The sequence below is a fragment of the Chionomys nivalis genome, chromosome 9 (genome assembly GCF_950005125.1).
Source record: "Chionomys nivalis chromosome 9, mChiNiv1.1, whole genome shotgun sequence".
Taxonomy (NCBI): Eukaryota; Metazoa; Chordata; class Mammalia; order Rodentia; family Cricetidae; genus Chionomys; species Chionomys nivalis.
In genome coordinates, this window is record NC_080094.1 from 40683633 (window position 1) to 40702837 (window position 19205).

Sequence of the window (19205 nt, forward strand, 5' to 3'; positions counted from 1 at the left end):
GTACTAGGGAGTTCACACCTTTAATGACATAATTTGTTATAGCAATGGATTACTCAGATTAATATTCCCCCAGTCAAACCACAAATTAACATATGCTTTTGGAAAAAATACTAGTTTTTTTTAAGAACAGTCACTGACCATTCAGGTTGTACAAGAGCAGGGTAGAACAGCTGCTGATATTTCAAAGGCACCAACAACCCTACCTTTGAAATGGTTGGTAGACAAACCTGTATGGGTTAAGCAATGGCCTTTAACAATAGAGAATCTGCAGCTTTAGAACAGCTGGTACAGTAGCAATAGATGCTCAGCATACTAAAGAATCAACCAGCTCTTGGAATTCTACTGTATTTTTGTAAAAAAGAAATTTGGAAGATGGAGAATGGTAACAGATCTAAGAGTTGTTAATAAGGTGATTCAGCCAATTGGCTCTCTACAGTCTGGCATTCCTTTGCCTGTTGGTGGAGGCTGCTTGCTCATTCACAGCTGCGCAGACCTGAAATAATCATACAGAAACTATATTATTTGCAATACTGTTTGGCCAATAGCTTAAGCATAGTTCTAGATTACTTTTACACCTTGAATCAATCCATTGCTATTATTTATATATTCCTACAAGGCTTGTAGTTTACCAACAAGGCTCTGGGCCTCTGGCAGGTACATGGCTTCTCTCTGACTCTGTCTTCTCTCTCCTCCTCTATCTGCTTGGAATTCCCGCCTTGCCCTATTCTGCGCTGCAATAGGCCCAAAGAAGCTTCTTTATTAACCAATGGTATTCACAGTATACAGAGGGGAATTCCACATTATTTGCCTTCTCTATTATCTAAAGGATGGCCTCTTTGATTTAAAATCCTTTACAAGAAAAGGACATAAAAATTTGCCTTCACAGTGCCTACTTATAGTAATTCTGCTAAAAGTTATCAAAGGAAGGTTCTCCCACATGAAGTGTTAAATAGCTTCACTCTTTGCCAATATTTTTTAAGTCAGTCATTGGAAATGATACATCAGCAATTTCCTGAATCTATAGTTTACCATTTCATGGACAATATTTTGCTATCTGATTCAAATGTAGATACATTAGAAAGAATGTTCAAAGAAGTAAATAAAGTTGGGGATTACAAATTGCTCTTGAAAAAAATACAAAGAGTGTGGAATTCTGAAGCCATTTCTGACAACTCTCAGTCTCGGCAGTAATGCTCCCCTCCTTCCCCTCTGGGAACCAAGCACCTAACAATTGCCCACACACATACTGAAATGTTGGGAATTTTCCATCATCTCTCTGAGTCCTTGTAAATGTTCTCCAAATAGAATTCAGTTATTGAATAGGGGCAAGATAACCCTTAGGTGTTGACTCAGTGACTGATGTTTTGACTTAGGCCCTGTGAAAGGGGCAAAGTAACCCTCAGATGTTTTCCCTTACCTCATCTGATCTGGCAACCACTCTCCAGCCAATTATTGGTAATAGCTCTTTTAAATAAGCCAATCATAATAGTTAAAAAACAACCCCCAGATACCCCTTCCTTCTGTGTTTTTTTTCCTTTAAAAATAGCCTGTACTAGCCATTCAGGGTTTTTCCTAGCCTCCCGAATGCTGGAAGACCCTGTCATGACAGAATTAATAAAATCCTCATGCTTTTACATCAGCTGTAGAAGTGTGAGATGGTCTTTGGGGGGGTGACTGCTCCTCCTCGGTGATTGGACTCTAGGGTCCATCAAGAGGAGATTCTATTGATCATTTAAGCTATAAAATACGTTTACAAAACATTAGACCCCAAAAGGTCCTAATTAGGGTATATTGAATGCAGACTCTTAATGACTTTCAAAGATTGCTAGGAGACATTTCCCATTTATGGCACACTATTGGGATAGTTCCTGATGACCTGATTAAACAAAACCTTAGTTGGTGTTAAGAATTTAAATAGTCCCAGGCAATTGCCAGCTGAAGTTAAGAGAGAATTGACTTTGACTGAAGAGAACTTATAGAAGGGACAAGTGGATCCGAATTGTATCTTTGTTCTGGTCATATTACCCTCAAAACATTCCCCTACAAAGGAAAAGTATCTTAGAATGAATCTTTTTGCCACATAAACCGAGTAAAAAATCAAAAACTTACGTGGAAAAGGTCTCTGAGTTAATTCTAAAAGGAAAATTGAAACGTTGTCAACAGGAATAGAGCCAGCAGAAATTATAATACCTTTTAATAATGATGAAATTGACAAATTATGAAAAGAAAATGAACCATGGCAAAGACCTTGTAGTAATTTTTTGGGAGATATTAGCAACAACTATCCCAAAAGCAAGAGAATTAAACTTATATATATATAAAAAAAAACAAGCTGGATTCTTCATTGTGTTGTACAGGACACACCAATAACTCGAGCCTTGCATTCTTTAACCATGCAAACAAATCAGTGAAGGCAGGTTACAAGTCAGAAAATTTAAGTAAAGTGAGACAAAACCCTTATGATTCTGTCTAAAAGTCAGAATTATCTGCTGTTCTCATGGTACTAAAGGATTTTAAAGAACCTTTCAACAGATTACTTATTTACAATATGCAGAAAGAGATGTTTTGCATATTGAAACCACTGAATTTATACCAGATGATACAGAATTGGCCTCATTATTTATTCAGTTACAAGACATAATAAGAAATAGACACCATCCCATCTACATAATACACATCTGATCCCATATGGGTCTTCTAGGTCCTCAAGAACAAGGTAATGGAGAAATCAATCAATATTTGGTTAGAAATGTGCTGAAGGCCTCAAAATTTCATAAAAAAACATCATGCCAATAGCAAAAGTTTATAAAAAGACTTTTCTATCATGTGACAACAAGCCAAGGAAATTATAATTAAGTGTCCTACCTGTTCTTCACACAACCAAACACCACTACCTGCAGAAAGTAACACAAAGGGTACTTTTCAAAGGAATTAAATCTTGCAGATGGATGTGTTCCATTTTGTAGAATTTGGAAAAGTAAATATGTACACCACACCATTGATACCCATTCAGGTCTTCAATAGGCAACTGCTTTGAGTTTGGAAAAGGTTGATTCAGTAATCACACATTTGCTAGAAGTTATGGCCATTGTGAGTATACCCCTTCAAATAAAGACAGACAATATTCTTTCTTAGAGCATATGTCTCTAAGAAAATAAAACAGTTTTTTGATTATTATAATATAAAGCATATCACAGGTATACCACAAAATCCTACAGTAAAGACAATTATAAAAGATAAAATTAAACTCTAGAGAATACATTAAATAAACAGAAAGGACTGATAAATACTCCCAGAAATACATTGCATATTGTTTTATTAACTTCAGATTTTCTAAATGCTAACTAGAAAGGAACAATAGCAACAGATAGACTTTGGATAGTAGAAAAAAAACCTATGGAATTAAATCAGCTGATATACTTTAAAGATGTACTGACCTCAGAATGGAAACCAGGACATGTGTTATGCTGGGGAAGGGGTTTTGCTTTTGTTTCCACAGAAGAAAAACTATGGATATCATCAAAACTGATAAAGATTCGCCTTGGACAAGAAACACCTTTTGATTAGAAGAAATGATAGCTCATTAAACAACATGGTCATTTAATCTAACATAACCTATAAAACTAACAAGTGCTTTTCATTTGATCAGATATAACTTGCCAAAGGAGAATCTTCCCAAGCATTGTGGAAGGATTTTTTTTCTGTCTTTTTAGGAGAATAAAGGAATCTGAAGACTACTGGACAAATGAGACATCTGAAGAAAAGGGACAAATCATTTAGAAAAAAAGTCTCAAGAAAAAGAATAAATTGGCCTATTGGTATATCACATTTCCAACAGGGCAAAATTTCACAAATCTTCCCAAATGTTAATTGATGATGTTCTCTACAGAAAAATAATACAAATTGTCTTTTTGTAGTCTTAGTCTAGTTAAAGATTAAAGATGACTTTGGAATTGAAGTGTGGCTCTCTCCTTCTATAAACCCAAGCAAGCTTATGAAAGTGAAATTCAAAATCTGTCTCATGTCAGAAGAGTCACCTGCTATAAGACAGAAGTAAAACAAATATTTAAGGACTATTATATTTCCACTGATCTCATAATTCTTTGGCTTTTATGTTGACTCTTTAACAGCTTTTCTTAAGTATAAGATATATATATATATGATATATAAGACATATATAAGATATATACTTTATATGTATATATAAATTTTAAACTTTTTGTCATTATATTAATGATCATATAGAGTACTAACTAATTATAGAAAATGTTTCATCTGCCTTCCTCTACATAATTTTTGGTTTGAGTCTCTCATCAGTTTTCTGCAGTGAACCATGAGCATGCCTAACAGTGACCTTTGAAGTCTCCAAAGGACAATGGGGCCCCACAACGATAATTCATCCAGGACTATGATAACACCACTAATCTGAAAAATATCATCTAAAAATTAGCTTTAAACTTCAAACTGCTTAGAACAATTTTGAGGTGGCTAGCTGAGATGATCCAGCCTAATCGACTACTCTAGCCAGGACCTGAGACAAGCCCTGCACAGAGACTGGACAACAATTGATGAAACTACCTCTCCTAGGACTTGACAACCCCAATTTTTCTCTTCAGAATCCCCTAAAGTTACATTCACCCCCAGACACCAGGAAGTAAATTTAAGAACACGATGCCCACAATTCCCAAGAGTGTTAGCAGAGACTGCTCGTTCATTTCCTGGTCACCCAGACCTGAAATAATCACACAGAAAACAAAATACTGTTTGGCCAATAGCTTAAGTGTATTTCTACCTAGCTCTTACATCTTAAATTAACCCATTTTTATTATTTTATATTTTACCATGAGGTTCGTGGTTTACAAGTACTGGTGTGTAGGCCTCTTTCTCCTCCAGTGGCTACATGGTGTCTCTTAGACTCTGTCTACTCTCTCCTCTATCTGCTGGAAATTCCTTTCTTGACCTATTCTGCACTGCAATAGCTTCTTTATTAACCATAGTATTCACTGCATATAGAGGGGAATCTTATATCACCTCCCCTTTTCTTTCTAAATAAATTACTATGTTAAAATTAAAAGCTTCCTTTGTAGTTTTATTCTGCTATCCTCTAAAAGCATCCACACCATCAATGGCCAATTCCTAGTTTCCTAGATTCCAGACATCTGTGTATGCCATATTAAACAACAAAACACGAAATCTAAAGTTAAAGCACTCATATGAGAAAACTTGTGACATTTGCCTTTTGGAGCTGAGATGACCTCACTCATTTTAATTTTATTTCAGTTCTATCTGCTTCTCTCCAAATTTCATATTTTCATTTTTCTTATAGTTCAGTAAGATCCTATTGTGTATATATATATCCACATTTTCATTAGCCACTAGTCAGTTGATTGACATCAAGTTTGATTCCATTTCCTAGTTATTATATGTAGAGTGGTAATTAACATAGACGTACAAACATTTCTTTAATAAAATTTAAGGTTATCTGGGTACATGTCTGGGGTGGTATAGTTGGGTTATATAGTTTATCTACTTCTAGGTGTTCATTTTTATAGACTTTCATGCTGATTTCCAGAGAAAGTCCACTAGTTTATACTTCCAACAACAATATATACAGATTTCTTTTCCCAATATTCGACATTTGTTGTCATTTGTAGTCCCGATGATGGCCATTCTTGCTCAGTTGTGATGGATTCTTAAAGCAGTGTTCATGTGAATTTCTGTAGTGACTCAGGAGGACATTGAATACTGTTAAAACCTACTAAACATTTATAGTTCTTATTTTGAATATTTTCTATTTAGTTTTCCAGGTCACTTTTAAATAGGGTTATCTGAATCCTTGGTGTTTCATCTTTTGAGCTCCTTGTGTATTCTAGACATGAGCCCTCTGTCAGATATATGACTAGCAAATATTTTCTCTCATTTTGAGGGCTGACTCTTGGCTTGATTGCCCATTTCCTTTGGTGCACAGAAGCTTTGAGCTTCATGAGATCCATTTGACAGTTATTGGTCTTATTTCCTGATCTGCCAGAGTTCTGTATAGAAAGTCTTTACCTGTGTCTGGAAATTGAAATAGGTAGCATACTCCTTCCTTTTCCCTTTAATAGTTTTGGTTATGGGGTCATATGTTGGGTTCTGGATCTATTTAGAATTGAATTTCATGGAAGATGAAAGGGTTTAGTTTCATTTTTTACACGTTGAATTCTGGCAACATTTGTTGAAGATGCTGTTTTTAATCCAGTGTATATATTTTTCATCTTTCACCAAGTAGTTATATACATGGAGCTATATATGCTTTCTCTATTCTATTTTATTAATTTGTGTTTTGTGCCAGTACCATATTGTTTATGTTACTGTGGCTCAGTAGTATAATTTGAAATCATGTGTGATGATGTGCCCTGAAATACCTTTGTTTTTGTACAGGATTGCTTTGACTATTCTTGGACTTTGGTCCTTCCATATAAATTTTGAGTTTGCTTTCTCTGTGTCTGTGAAGAAAATAAAAACCCTATATGGTAACAGTAACTATTATAGGAAGTCTCAATAAGTCTTTAAAATGGTGATTCTTGTTTTATATTCTTTCTTAACATTTAAAATATTTATTAAAATTTACTACCTTAATATACAGTATAATTTTGAGTAACCATATAAAAATATATAACTGTAGTAGTTCCATTTCTTTGTTTTAATTGAAAAAATAATATTATGTTCTTGATTATGTTATCCTCTCCCCCAGTTAATCCTAGTCCTCCCCACCTCCTTATCCAAACAATTTTGTGTTCATTTTCTGTCCTAAAAAACCCATCAAAGAAACAAACAAAAAAAAACCCAAAAGCTAATGAAAAAAAAGAAACAAAAAAAGTGGGAAACACACACAAAAAATGGATAATTTTTTTCTAGCTCCATTCAGTCACCTCCAAATTGCACATTTGATTTTCTTAACAACTAAATAATATTCCATTGTGTAAATGCACCATATTGTCATTTTCCACTCATAAATTGATGGACATATAGGTTATTTCCAATTTCTGGTTATTATGAGTAAAGTAGCAATAAACAAATAAACATAGATGAGCAAGTGTGTCTATAGTAGGATGTAAAATCATTTGGGTAAATGCCCAAGATTGGTATAGCTGGATCTTGAGATAGATTGATTCCTAGTTTCCTGAGGCCTACCACACTGATTTCCATAGTGACTGTCCAAGTCTGTATGCTCACTAATGATGAGCAGGCATCCCTTACTCTGTACCTTCACCAGCATGAACTGTCTTTGTTAGTGTTTTGTTTTTCTGGCTTTGTTTTTTTAACTTTGTTTTTTTTTTTATTTATTTTGGCCATTTTGACTGGTAAAGGATGAAATCTCAAAGTAGTTCAGTATGCATTTAGTTTGCATTTTCCTAATGGCTAAGGATGTATTTTTCAGTCATTTGTGTTTTATCATATGAGAACCCTCTTCTGCTTAAGTCTACCCCATTTTTGTTTGGACATCTTGATATTCAGGTGGGTATTTTGTTTCTAGTTCTTTATATATTTTAGATACTAACCCTATATTATGTATATAACTAGTAAATAATTTTCCCATTCTGTAGTTCTTTGCTTTGCCACACAGAAGCTTTTCAGTTTCATGAGTTCCCATTTACTAATTGTTGCTCCTAATGCCTGTGCTGTGTTTCATTCAGAAAGTCTTTGCCTGTGACAATGAGTTTGAGACTATTTCCATTTTCTTTTCTAGAGTCAGTATATCTGGCCTTACCTTGAGGTCCTTAATCTATTTGAAATTGAATTCAGATAAATATGGATTTTTGCTTTGGAATATTAGTTGAAGATATGTTACATTTATTTATACTATGAAATATTTGATGCAAAGATGTGTTCCTTTTGTTTAACTCTGTAAAGCTGTGCTACTTTGCCTGCCTAAAACATGTGATTGGTATATAAAGAGCTGAGTAGTCAATAGCTAGGCAGGAGAAAGGATAACCAGGGCTGGCATAAAGAGAGAATAAATAGGATGAGAAATCCTCCAAAGAGTAAAGATTAAAAAAAAAAAAACTATAGATTTATTTTCATTTTTCTACATGCAGCCATCCAGTTTGACCTGAACCATTCACCGCATTTCTTAGAACCCACTGTAATATGATTACTGAATTCTAGTGCAAACATATTGTCGTGGCTATTTGTAGTAGTCTGGATGTAATTGGCCACATAATCTAATTGGTGGTGCTACTGTTAGAAGGTGTGGCTTTGCTAAGTGGTTATTGTTCCTTTAATGAGTATTAAATGATCTTCTTTATCTCTTCTGACTAATTTTAAATTGACTTGACCTCTATTTTGTCAGATGTTAGAATGTTTATTTAGAGTCATATGCGTGAAATAACCTTCACATTTCTTTATCCCAAGGTGGTGTCCATTGTTATAAGAGGTATGTTTCTTGGAGGAAATAAATGGGTCTTGATTTCTAATCCAATTTGCTGCTCAGTTCTTTTCTGTTGGTAGAATGGAGTCTGTGCTGGATAGTTTTATGTCACCTCAATACAAGCTAAAGCCATTTGAGAGGAGGAAAACTCAATTAAGAAAATGCCTTCGTGAGATCAGACTGTTGGCAGGCCTGTAGTCTCTTAATGAGTAATTGATGTAGGTAGACATGCCCATTTGGTGATCTGCCTCTCAGTTCCTTCCCTGTTTCAGTTCCTGTCCTTACTTCCCTCAAAGTGAACAATGCTATAGGAGTGTAAGCCAAAATTTTCCTCTGTAAGTTGCCTTGGTCATAGTGTTTTGTTGCAGCAAATTAAGACAGAGACCATAGTTATTAAGAATTATTAATTGAAAGATGTGTGCCAATTCCTGTTTACTTTCTGGTTTTATTGTATTTTCTTGGGCATCTTTTGATTAACTATCCTTGTAGTGTTTATTTATTTCCTGTGCTCTCTTGGGTGTGGATTTTCTTCTCTCCAGACTGTAATATTTCTTCCATGATTCTCTATAGATCTGGCTTAGAAGTCATCAATTTCACTAATATGTTTTTATCATGGAAAATTTTATTGCCCTTCAATTTATAATAGCTAGTTTGGTTGGGTATAGTAACACGAGTTGATAGTTGTGGTCATTCAGAACTTGGAATACATCTCTCCAAGCTATTTTGGCTTTAAAATTTTCTATCAAATAATCAGGTATTATAAGAGAGTTAGTCTTTCTCTACTGGTGCTTTGAAGACCTGTTCTTTAGTCTGTGTTTTTAATGTTTTAACTATAGTATATTGTGGGATGTTTCTTTTTTTCATCTGGTCTATTTAGTGTTTTGTAGGCCTCTTGTACTTGGATGTACATCTATTTTTCTAGGTTTGCTAAACTTTTTTCTATGATTTTATGGAAAATATTTTCTATGCCTTTGATTTGACATTTTTCTGCTCATTCTATGCATATACTCCAAAAGGTTAGGTATTTTCTTTGTGTTCCAAAGCTCTCCAATATATATCTTCATATATTCTCAATACATTCATATACTTAAAAAAAATTTGTCCTTGGCTTTTCCTGGGTAATCCATTTTTTCTACTTTGTCTTCCATCCTTGATTCTCTGTTTTCTACATCATTTATTTTATTGTTGAGGCTTTCCACTGAAGTTTTTGCTCAGGTTATCATTATTATTGCCAGAATCATTTTGGTGGGTTTTTCTTAAGCAATCCTATCTCCTTATTGAAGCTGGTTTTCCACATTATATTTCATTTGACCCTTTACTTTTTGTGTTCTTGGAGTATAATTTTGTCTTTCCTGTGTTGTCTGAACATGGTTATGATCATTCTTCAAAATTCTTTGTCTGGAGAGTCAGTCTTTCAGACAGTTTTAATTAGGGCTGTCATGATGAAATCAGTGATTTGTGGGCTTGTCTTGATTCTTTTTGTGTCATTTCCTTTTTCTGTTGGGACTTGCACATCTTGAGTAGTTAGTTGAGTCTCTCTCTCTCTCTGAAAATTGGTTTTCTTTTATTAAGTAGAGTTGTTTCCAATGTTCAAGAGAGGACTAATCTTAGTAGGGTTGAGAAGTGATGGTTTTTTTTTCAGTTGGGCTGATGTAGGAAGTTTCAGGTGCCATACATGGGCCTAACAGGAATCTGGAGTATTTTACATGGTGCAGGAGGCTGTTTCAGCTTTTTTTTCCTGTATCAAAATTCCCATGAGCTGTGTGTGGGTCTGCTATTGGAGTCCACAGTGGAATGGTGCTTGAGTCAAGATTCCTGGGCAGTATGAGCAGGCTTAAGCAAGGGAAAGTGGTGTTTAGTACTTGGTTCAGGGGCCATGAAAAGTTTTTAGCAAGGTCTTTTAGCTGCTACTGACTGGGAATAATTCATAATTGATACACTAGTAATAGTCACGTCTAATGTTCCAAAGAGTAGCTTTACTAGTTAATACCTGCTGGATGACTGTCAGCACCCACACCTCTCCCTGTAACAGGGGAAACTTGTTGGAAGAGGCTGTTTTGCGAGGCAGATTTATGTGAGGTGATTTCCTTTTAGAGTCTCCTTTGGTGGAGCTTTCTTTGCTGTCTCAATCCAGATGATCTACCTAAAGAAATGAAGTACTTATTGACATGCATAGAGCCTTTCCTGCTCTCAGAAGACCGTAGTTTACACAAAACCTTGTAGCTTTTGGTCTTTCAGTTCGTACTACTAATTGCTAAAGTCTGTGAGAATGACATCTTCACTGTTAGTTTACTCTACCTCTGGCCCCAAGAGCAACTCTGCTCTAAGAGTAGTATCCTTTAGAACTTGCTCTTTGATGTGCTCTATGCTGTTTATAGAGCACATTCCAACTGCCATCTGTTGTCCATCTTCCTTCATTGGCACCTGGGTAATATCTTTTCCTACAAATAGGAAATATTGCCTCATAAAGTTAGAGGGTTCTAGTGACTAAAATGAGAGGATTATATGCATAAGAGAAAATGTTCTGTATAAAGTGTTATTTAATGTGGGAAGAAAGATGAGCTAGTCAGTGAGTGATGGTGAGACAACTGGCTATTTATTTGTAAAAATAAACAAACTCTTTTTCTATACCTTATGTCAGGAAGACTGCAGTCACTGTGTGACTTGGAATGGCAGCACTATGGCTGTAGTCACACTATGTCCCAGGCCTCTCTGCTGGGGTTGGTAACCTCGGGCTGGCACAGCCACTACCATTAAGACAAAATCATGGGCTCTGTTAAGGAAGAGGGGCGGGGAGTTTTATCTTGGTAGTTTTGTGCTCTAGCCTCAGTTTAACAGTCATAGACACCAACTGTTCATCACCCAGAATGGTTTACATGGCCCAGAAGCAGCTTGGTCCCAAATGCAAGAGAACCAGAATATATTATTTCCTTCTGACTTGAAGGAAGAAGCTGAGCAGATTTGTTGAATCAAGTATTTGGCCCTCTTTGTTTACTGAAGCAAAATCATGGCCAGTGAAGTGCATGGAGGCCAGTCCTAGATAAAAGAAAATGTGGGTGAATGCCTGTAAGACTTCTGGTGGGTGTTATTGATGTAATTTTATTGATGTATCTATGGGTATGGGGGGCATGTGAAGATATATATGCAGGTGCCATGAAGGTGAGACAGAGGCTTCAGAGTCCTAGAGCTGGAGTTACAAGGCAGTTGTGAGCTGACCCAATTTGGGTACTAGAAACCAAACTCATGTCTTCTTTAAGAACAAGTGCTCTTCACTCATGAGCCATTTCTCTAGTCCCATATCTGGAGGATTACTAAAAATAAGACTAAAAGATCAGGCCATCAGTAATGGCATAGATTTATTTCACTGTATTAAAAGTTTGAATTTCTGTAGAATGAAAGGCCAGTTCTTAAAGGCTCTTAATTAACAGTGTATGGACTAGCCTGACTTTCAGCAAACCACCTAGAGTTGTGAAATACAATATTGTAAGCATATTTTTTTACAATGTTTCTGAAGATGGTTAATATTTACTAGTTAATGTCCTGCCCAGTCCCACAGCCATTCAGTCCCAACAAAACACACAGAGGCTTATATTAATTATAAGCTGTTTGGCCTATTAGCCCAGGCTTATTATTAACTTGAATTTATCCATGGCTCTTAAAACTTGAATTTACCCATGATTCTTACCTGTATTTAGTGACTTGGGTTGGCGCTTTACTCAGTGAGGTATTCCTATCTTGCTTCCTCTGCATCTGGCTGTTGACTGCAGCCTGAGTCTTTTCACTTCCCAGAATTCTCCTATTCTGGTCACCCTGTCTATACTTCCTGCCTGGCCACTGATCAGTGTTTTATTAAGCCAATACAAGTGACCAATCTTTACAGAGTACAAGAGCATTCTCCCACAGCATGTTTTGATGAAGTGCTGAGAAAATATTGGCTATTCTTAGTTAGCCAAAGCAAGACAACAAATGTAACAGATTGAGGGAAACCTTCCAGGCAGGTAAATGGCTGAAGATTCTCACATTTGTCTGCTGAGCCCCAAGAAGAAAGCATGCTGGTGATTGCTGCTGTACTAGTAGGGAGACAGCATGGAAAATGCAATATGAAGACTGAAGGCCAGAAGGATGTAACCCTCAGTGAAAGTACAGTGTGTCTTGGGAAACTGTTCACCACACATATTGCATGATGGAGAGCAGGAAAGAAAGCAAAAGAAACTAATAAGGTCTTGGGACAAAGGCAGAGGAACTTATCCGCTTAGGCAACGAAGGAATGCTGAGAGCTGGAGAAATAATCTTCGCCATGGAAGAGCACACAAACTGGTTATCCAATACCAAATGGTCACCTGAAAACATGCATATGAGTAGCACTGTCCAGACTGAGCAGGGCATATTTATGTATTTAGGAATGCTTGATGTAGAGCAAACTCAAGTCAACTGCACCTGTATACCTTCCCGAGGAACCTGTCTGCCAAGCCCTGATGTTTCAGAGGACAAGAGGAAACTGTCCAAAGAAGCCTATGGACATTTACATACCCTTTAACCTCAGCTAAGAGTCGAGACCTCAGAGGAAAGCAAAGGCCTCTTGTTACAATTTTACCCTACCTCGTTTTAGTTGCAGAAAATGTGCTACATAGCTACAGGCAAATGGCCTGTCTAGCACTTGTGATGGAAGATGGGTGCAGAGGGAAGGGAAAATTAAAAGGAAGAGAATTAAAAGAAGGAAGAGAGGGGAGGGGAAAAGAATAAGAATAGAAAATGAACGGAAAGCCTAAAACTGAAAGTAAAGAAATGGACAAAAATAAAGGATGGGAGAGGGGAGAAGGGGTTAGTGGGGAGGAGGGCTCAAGAGAAAGGGAGGGAATGGAAAGAAAGACTCATTAAGAACAGGAAAGCAAGGAGACTGAGCATCACAGGTTTTCTCCATTATGAATATTTGAAGCCGACCAGCAAAATTCGGGTGTGAAAGTAAGTCAAAAATTTTGTGAAGGGTTGGTAATTCCCACACAAGACTCAAGCTCAATTGCCAGCATCCATGTCAAGTGGCTACTCACAATGGCAAACCCTGCTCTAGGAGATCTGACACTCTTCTTTTCTCTGTGAACTCTGCATTCACACACACACACAGAGTTAAAAACAATAATTCTTAAGGAGTTAAAAAAGAATTTAGAGAAAACATACAGAAAATGTTCTGTACTCCAAGTGTGTAACAAAGTCTTCCAATCAAATACAAAAGATCCTGTTATGGAAAATGGCTAAGAGAGTTCTCTGAGATAGAGAATAAAAGGCCCAAAATATGTAAAAAAGATATACTCAAGTCATAAGTAGTCATGGAAATGTATTTTGTACCTGTAGATGGCACTGTTTTCTGCCAACCATGGTGACTGTGGTTCTTGAGCTAGAAATATTGGAATGCTTAGTCTCTTTTTATGCCAAAGATGGAGGAAATGACTGATTTGTCCCCAACATCCCATCCCTTATTTCAATAAAAAGTGTTTTAGAAGGACAAAAACAGGAAATTAGACATTCTCCAAATAAGAGTCTAAATTACATACTGGATAAAAGCACCATTTGGTTCCTTTGAGTTCAGGCTTGAGTTTTACTAAATCAGGAGATTTAAGAGCAGGTTCCTAAAGACCATCTTGTGGCTTCAGAACTATCCAAAGGGTCTGGGGGTTGTTGGGAGCAATATTATCGAAGGTTTTATTGGGGCACTAGGGAGAATGAGAAGTAAATTAAGTTTTATTAAGCCCAATTTTAAAAACGAAAACACAAAGCTCTAGAGTGATTTGGCCACTGTGAATAAAGAAGACACGGAATTTGCATTGGCATCATCCTGATTCTCAGATGTGAGATCAGGGTCACAGTAGCTGCATACATGCATCTTCTAAGCCACTTGAGTAAAATCTAAATTTGTCTTGCCTGTACTCTTCTTAAGCATCCTGTTGCACAGGACCTCTGGGGAAGTTTGGCAGACGGTATTGTCTCTAAAACAATGTGTGATATTTAGACAGTGTTGTTGTCATGAATTAGTAAAGGATGTTTTAAGTTCCAGCCCCTTCTTTTATACCTACCTGCCAAGAGACTGATGAAATGATGTGAGGGCCAAGCATTTCACAGTTTAGTTTCTAAGACAGCACTCAAAATCCTCCAATGCCCTACAACAGCACTGAAGAACAGTGGGTGGTTGCTTGGTCAGTTGGTTTTAAAACTCAAACCTTCTCTTTTTTTCCCTTTCTTGCAGAAACCCTGGCTCTCAAATAGAACTGTGAGTCCAGTTACCAGCATGGCTTGGTACAGCCTGCTTGGCTAACGTATCTCATCAGGGGCAGGACCCAAGGGTGCACATGCACATTTAGCTCCCAGTTCCAAGGGATGCTCTGTTGATCCGGGATCATACTTTGGAAATCTCTGGCTCTTATTTCCCTTCTTTAGTGTCACTAGGTTTTGGCCTGCTTAAAATGTATGAAACATCTCTAAACTCCCTCATCATCCTAATTATGTAAGTTGCAAGATACAGCTAATATTTTTTAGCAGTTGTTGCAAAAGAAGGGCTGTGTAAAGAAAAGGGTAATTTACAAGCCAGTTTTGAATCTGTACTGAGCAACAGCTAAGACTTTGATCACCTTTCATAACGGTTCTGTTAACTGTCAAACTGGGGCATTAAGGCGTCTTTGATCAACTTTCATCACTATCCTGCTCTCAAACCATGATGCTTGCTCATCAAAACACCAAAGTTAGTACATTCTCATAGCATTTTTAAATTGAACAATTTAAAGGTTTTTTTTCATGCTTTTTAAAAAATTCTTTGGTGGGGGTTGCTGGTGGTTGACCCTTGCAATTGCAGTTTTCATGTGTTACCTACCTATTATACTGTTATCTGAACCACTGGGAACATTGAAATATACCTATGTACAATTCAGTATCCAGCCAGACAAGAAATCCCTGATAAACCAAACAAATCTCCTTTGACTCAATCACAATTATTTGCCTAAAACAGTTTCATTATATTCATTACTGGTTTATTTCCATTTTCTTTAAGGTGTTACCATGGAGCCATTCTTTTCATCTACGAGTTGCTTTATCGAGAGTGGAAATGGATGTACCCTCACTCTGTCTTCTGCTTCTCTTGGTCACCAACATTGTGGGGATTTTACATGACAGTTCACTAGGCTCTGGGTGTCTTACACATGGAGTCCTAGTAACACATTTTTTCTCACTGGATACTTTACTGTCTACCAAATATATTTTGAGGTTCTTTACCCAGTGTAATATGCTTTGATTTTATCCTATACGCCGTTCACTCAGTGGAGCTTTGTAAAATACAAGTTAAGACAGTTGTCCAAAGAATTTGGCTATATGAAGGTTATTATTGGATGGTAATCCTCATGGCAGTGTAGAAAATGACTGAAACTAGGCAAAGAACTACTCAAAAGGATTTATATGAGTCAAGAACAACAATGACCTTCTAGAAGCCAGGGAAGCTCATCTACTTTCTTGCTTGTTAGAGACTCATGTTTATGTAATTGGAATTATTTAGTGGCATTTCATTTGTATTTTAATAAATGAAGATTGCCTAAAAACCAGAAAAGTAAAACAACCACACTGGCAGCAACGACACACACCTTTAATCCCAGTAGCCACAATGACACACATTTTTAATCCCACTAGCCACACTAGCTTGCCATAATCCCAGGACTACTGAAGACTATAAAATGGGAGGAGATGACTCTCAGTCACAGTCTCACTCTGAGATTCCTAGAGGCAGGACATTTTTGGACTGAAGTCAAGGTAAGAACCAGTGGCTGGTTGCTTTGCTTTTCTGATCTTCAGGTTGAACCCCAATATCTGTTCAGAGTTTTTATTAATCATGCTTCATTTGGCACCCAACATTTGGGGTACGAATTCATGAAAAATCTGTTTGCCTGATTGTTTTTGTCCACTGGCACAAGGCCCAAACCTAGCCACCTGCATTTGGGAGAAAAACTAGCTTAGTTTCCATGTAAAGATGGAAAATACACAGAGAATCTGGAAAGTGCATGTTATTGTGTTGTCTTTGAATTGTTTGACTGCTGATAAAGAAGTAACAGCTGCTAAAAGACATTTGAGTGTAAATGGATTTATACTGGATTAATCTAACCTATATATTTTGAAAATGCTTTGACTTAAAAGTTTAAGTCAAAAGATGCATTACTTTGGAGAAGAGGGTTTGCTCTTATTTCCACAGGAAATGAGAGGCTGTGGATTCATTCCGGGTTAAGAAAAATAAGTTTTGATCAAGGAAGACGACCCCCATTTCAGAGCACCTCTGTTGCAGTTTCTTCTGAGTCCTGAATCTAGAACAGCTTCAAAGATGCTGGGTGAGATGATCCAACCTCACACAATACTCAGGACTTATCCATAATTATAATTTTTTTGGGGTTCCCATAAGATTCTCAATACTCCCAATCAGCATGAAGTAGCCTAGAAAACTATGCCCATATTCCCAAAAGAATGGATTATGGATGCTTGTATTTGTTTAGAAGGTTGGTTACAAGTTATTTTTGGTAATGGTCATGGAGAAAGCTAAACAAAGGAAACTAGATTCAAGGTTCTTGTTTTGAAAAAAAAAGGGAAATATAGATATGATAGGATAAAAGGGTAGATTATTAAATCTATTCTTAAAAGAAAAAAGGAACATATATATATATAGATATGTATATGATAAGAAAAAATGGTAGTTTTTAAAGGCAACTACTCGTTTTAAAGGTTTTACATTGGATTGGACTTTTGTATATTGTATACAAATTTTGTATATTGATACAAATTTGAGATTAATTTAGTTAAAACATACTGTACATACATTTCTAATTCTGTTTAAGGTACTGTACTTATACAGCTTATTTAACAATGTAGTGTAAACTTTTAGTCCTTTAAAATTATTATTACCAACTGTTTAGGATAATAAGGAAATATATAGGCTAGTAGTTAATTACTGAGTATAATCAATCTTGTAGACACATTAGGTATGCTATCAAGGTCAAACAAAGATACATTAAAATGTATTATTGTAAAATGTAAAGATAGATAGGTCATCTTAAAACACTTAAGAGATCTATGGACTATGGAATTTAAGATGTTCTAAGATATTTTTATAACCTTGGTTCTTCTTTTTTAAGTCAATAAGACGTGTCTTCTCCTGGCAGCACCAATATACTTCAGAGAAGATAATGGACATCGAAGAAACTCAATATGGAATTTACTTTCTTTGTGACAAAATTAAGCCACTGGGCAAGAAAATGCTCCTGCCTCAACTGCTGACCGTGTCCTATTCTAATTAGACAAGCAGGACACAAAAGCAAGTGACTGCCTATAGGAAGCTCGGCCTAAGGTATGGTCACTGTATGTTCTGCCTAAACTTCAGAATACTTAACTCAGGGTATAGTTACTTGATATTTCATGTATTGAAGAGGAGATTGCTTTGTTTGTTCTTTGTATCATGGTAAATCAGTCTTTTACCTTCTTCCCCCCTTTTGGATTGGGGTATATAAGCATATGAAAAATAAATGTGGGCAAATTCAGTATTCACTGGTTTGCCATCCTAACTCTATTCTATGTCTCTATTTCTTTTGTATCTCTGTTTTGTCTACCTGGCATTTTTAATCCACAAGTCCCTACCCTGGAACATACAAACCCATCAAGGCTGGACCCTGACACTCATCTGAATATTCCCCAGCTATCCCATGGCAGGGAGGGATTTTAGATTGAGACTACAACCTTTTAGAATGGCACTGCCCTCAGTCACTCCCAGAGCAATACAAACCTGAGAATAAGTTATAGTGCTTTGTATTGAAGCCAAATATTTCTGATCTGATCATATTTATATTGTACAGAAGTTATGCACTCATTGAATAATTAATTTGCTCTATAACCTTTCTGTGTTAATTATTTTCATATAGCATGTGCATTGTACAAGTGTAGCAGAAAAATGAGAAAGAAGTTCACTGTGGGCGCCAAAGTAAAGAGCAAAGATATAAATTGTTGGAAGACCTAGCCTGAGGTAGACTGAACCAAGGGTGGTTTCAGGTCAGTCCCTTAACTTTTGATTTATTTCCTTATTCTGTCAATATGACAGATAGATTCTACTCATCCCTGTTTCCTTCTCAGCTCTAACGCCATGTGATTTAGGTATGTTTAGTGGCTTGTCAGCAAATGAAATGTCAAAGTCTAGGCATACAATGTTTGCTCATTTGATGTAAGCAAGAGAGAATTAAATATGAACTTTGGCAAAAGTCTATTAATAATTGACAAATAACGGAATTGTCTGGGCATAGAAAACAAACCATGAAAAACCTGCAGAATATCTAAGGTTGCTGTACCCTGCTGCAATGTTGCCCCGGCTGGTCTGCATCAGTGATTATGAAGAGCACGCCAGATCAGTGCTTCAAAAGTCAGTATATGATTATTACAAATCTGGGGCAAATGATCAGGAGACCTTGGCTGATAATATTAGAGCATTTTCTAGGTAAGAAACTTAGTTATTTAAAATTACATTTTAATATTACACAAAGATATTGCATCAGAATGAGATGTAGTTTTATGTTATAGTGGTGTGAAGTTACCTGCATTTGTAATTAATAAAGAGTAGAAAATTTCTGTCATGTGAGAGACATTGACGTCTTAAAATGTTAAAGTATTATCAGCCCAGGGATTGATAGCGAAAGTGAGTCCTACCTTTACTTGAACAAGGACAGTAATCAATTTATCTGTGTATACCAATTGTCATAAATGCTGATGACTCCATTTACTTTTTATCAGAGTG

The 19205-nt window shown here is 36.4% G+C and overlaps 1 protein-coding gene across 5 annotated transcripts in view; it reads left to right on the forward strand.

Annotated features, from left to right (window-relative positions):
* Hao1 (hydroxyacid oxidase 1) overlaps positions 1–19205 on the forward strand; it is a 73650-nt gene that overhangs the window by 4996 nt on the left and 49449 nt on the right. The window contains exons 1-4 of one of the 5 annotated variants that reach the window (XM_057781852.1): positions 13281–16195; positions 16632–16764; positions 17590–17774; positions 18343–18469. The gene's annotated coding sequence lies outside the window, so the exon portion shown is untranslated. Of the gene's footprint in view, positions 1–13280; positions 16765–17562; positions 17775–18342; positions 18470–19205 lie in introns of those variants that run through there. The other 4 variants (XM_057781850.1, XM_057781851.1, XM_057781849.1 and 1 more) reach the window with 4 other exon arrangements.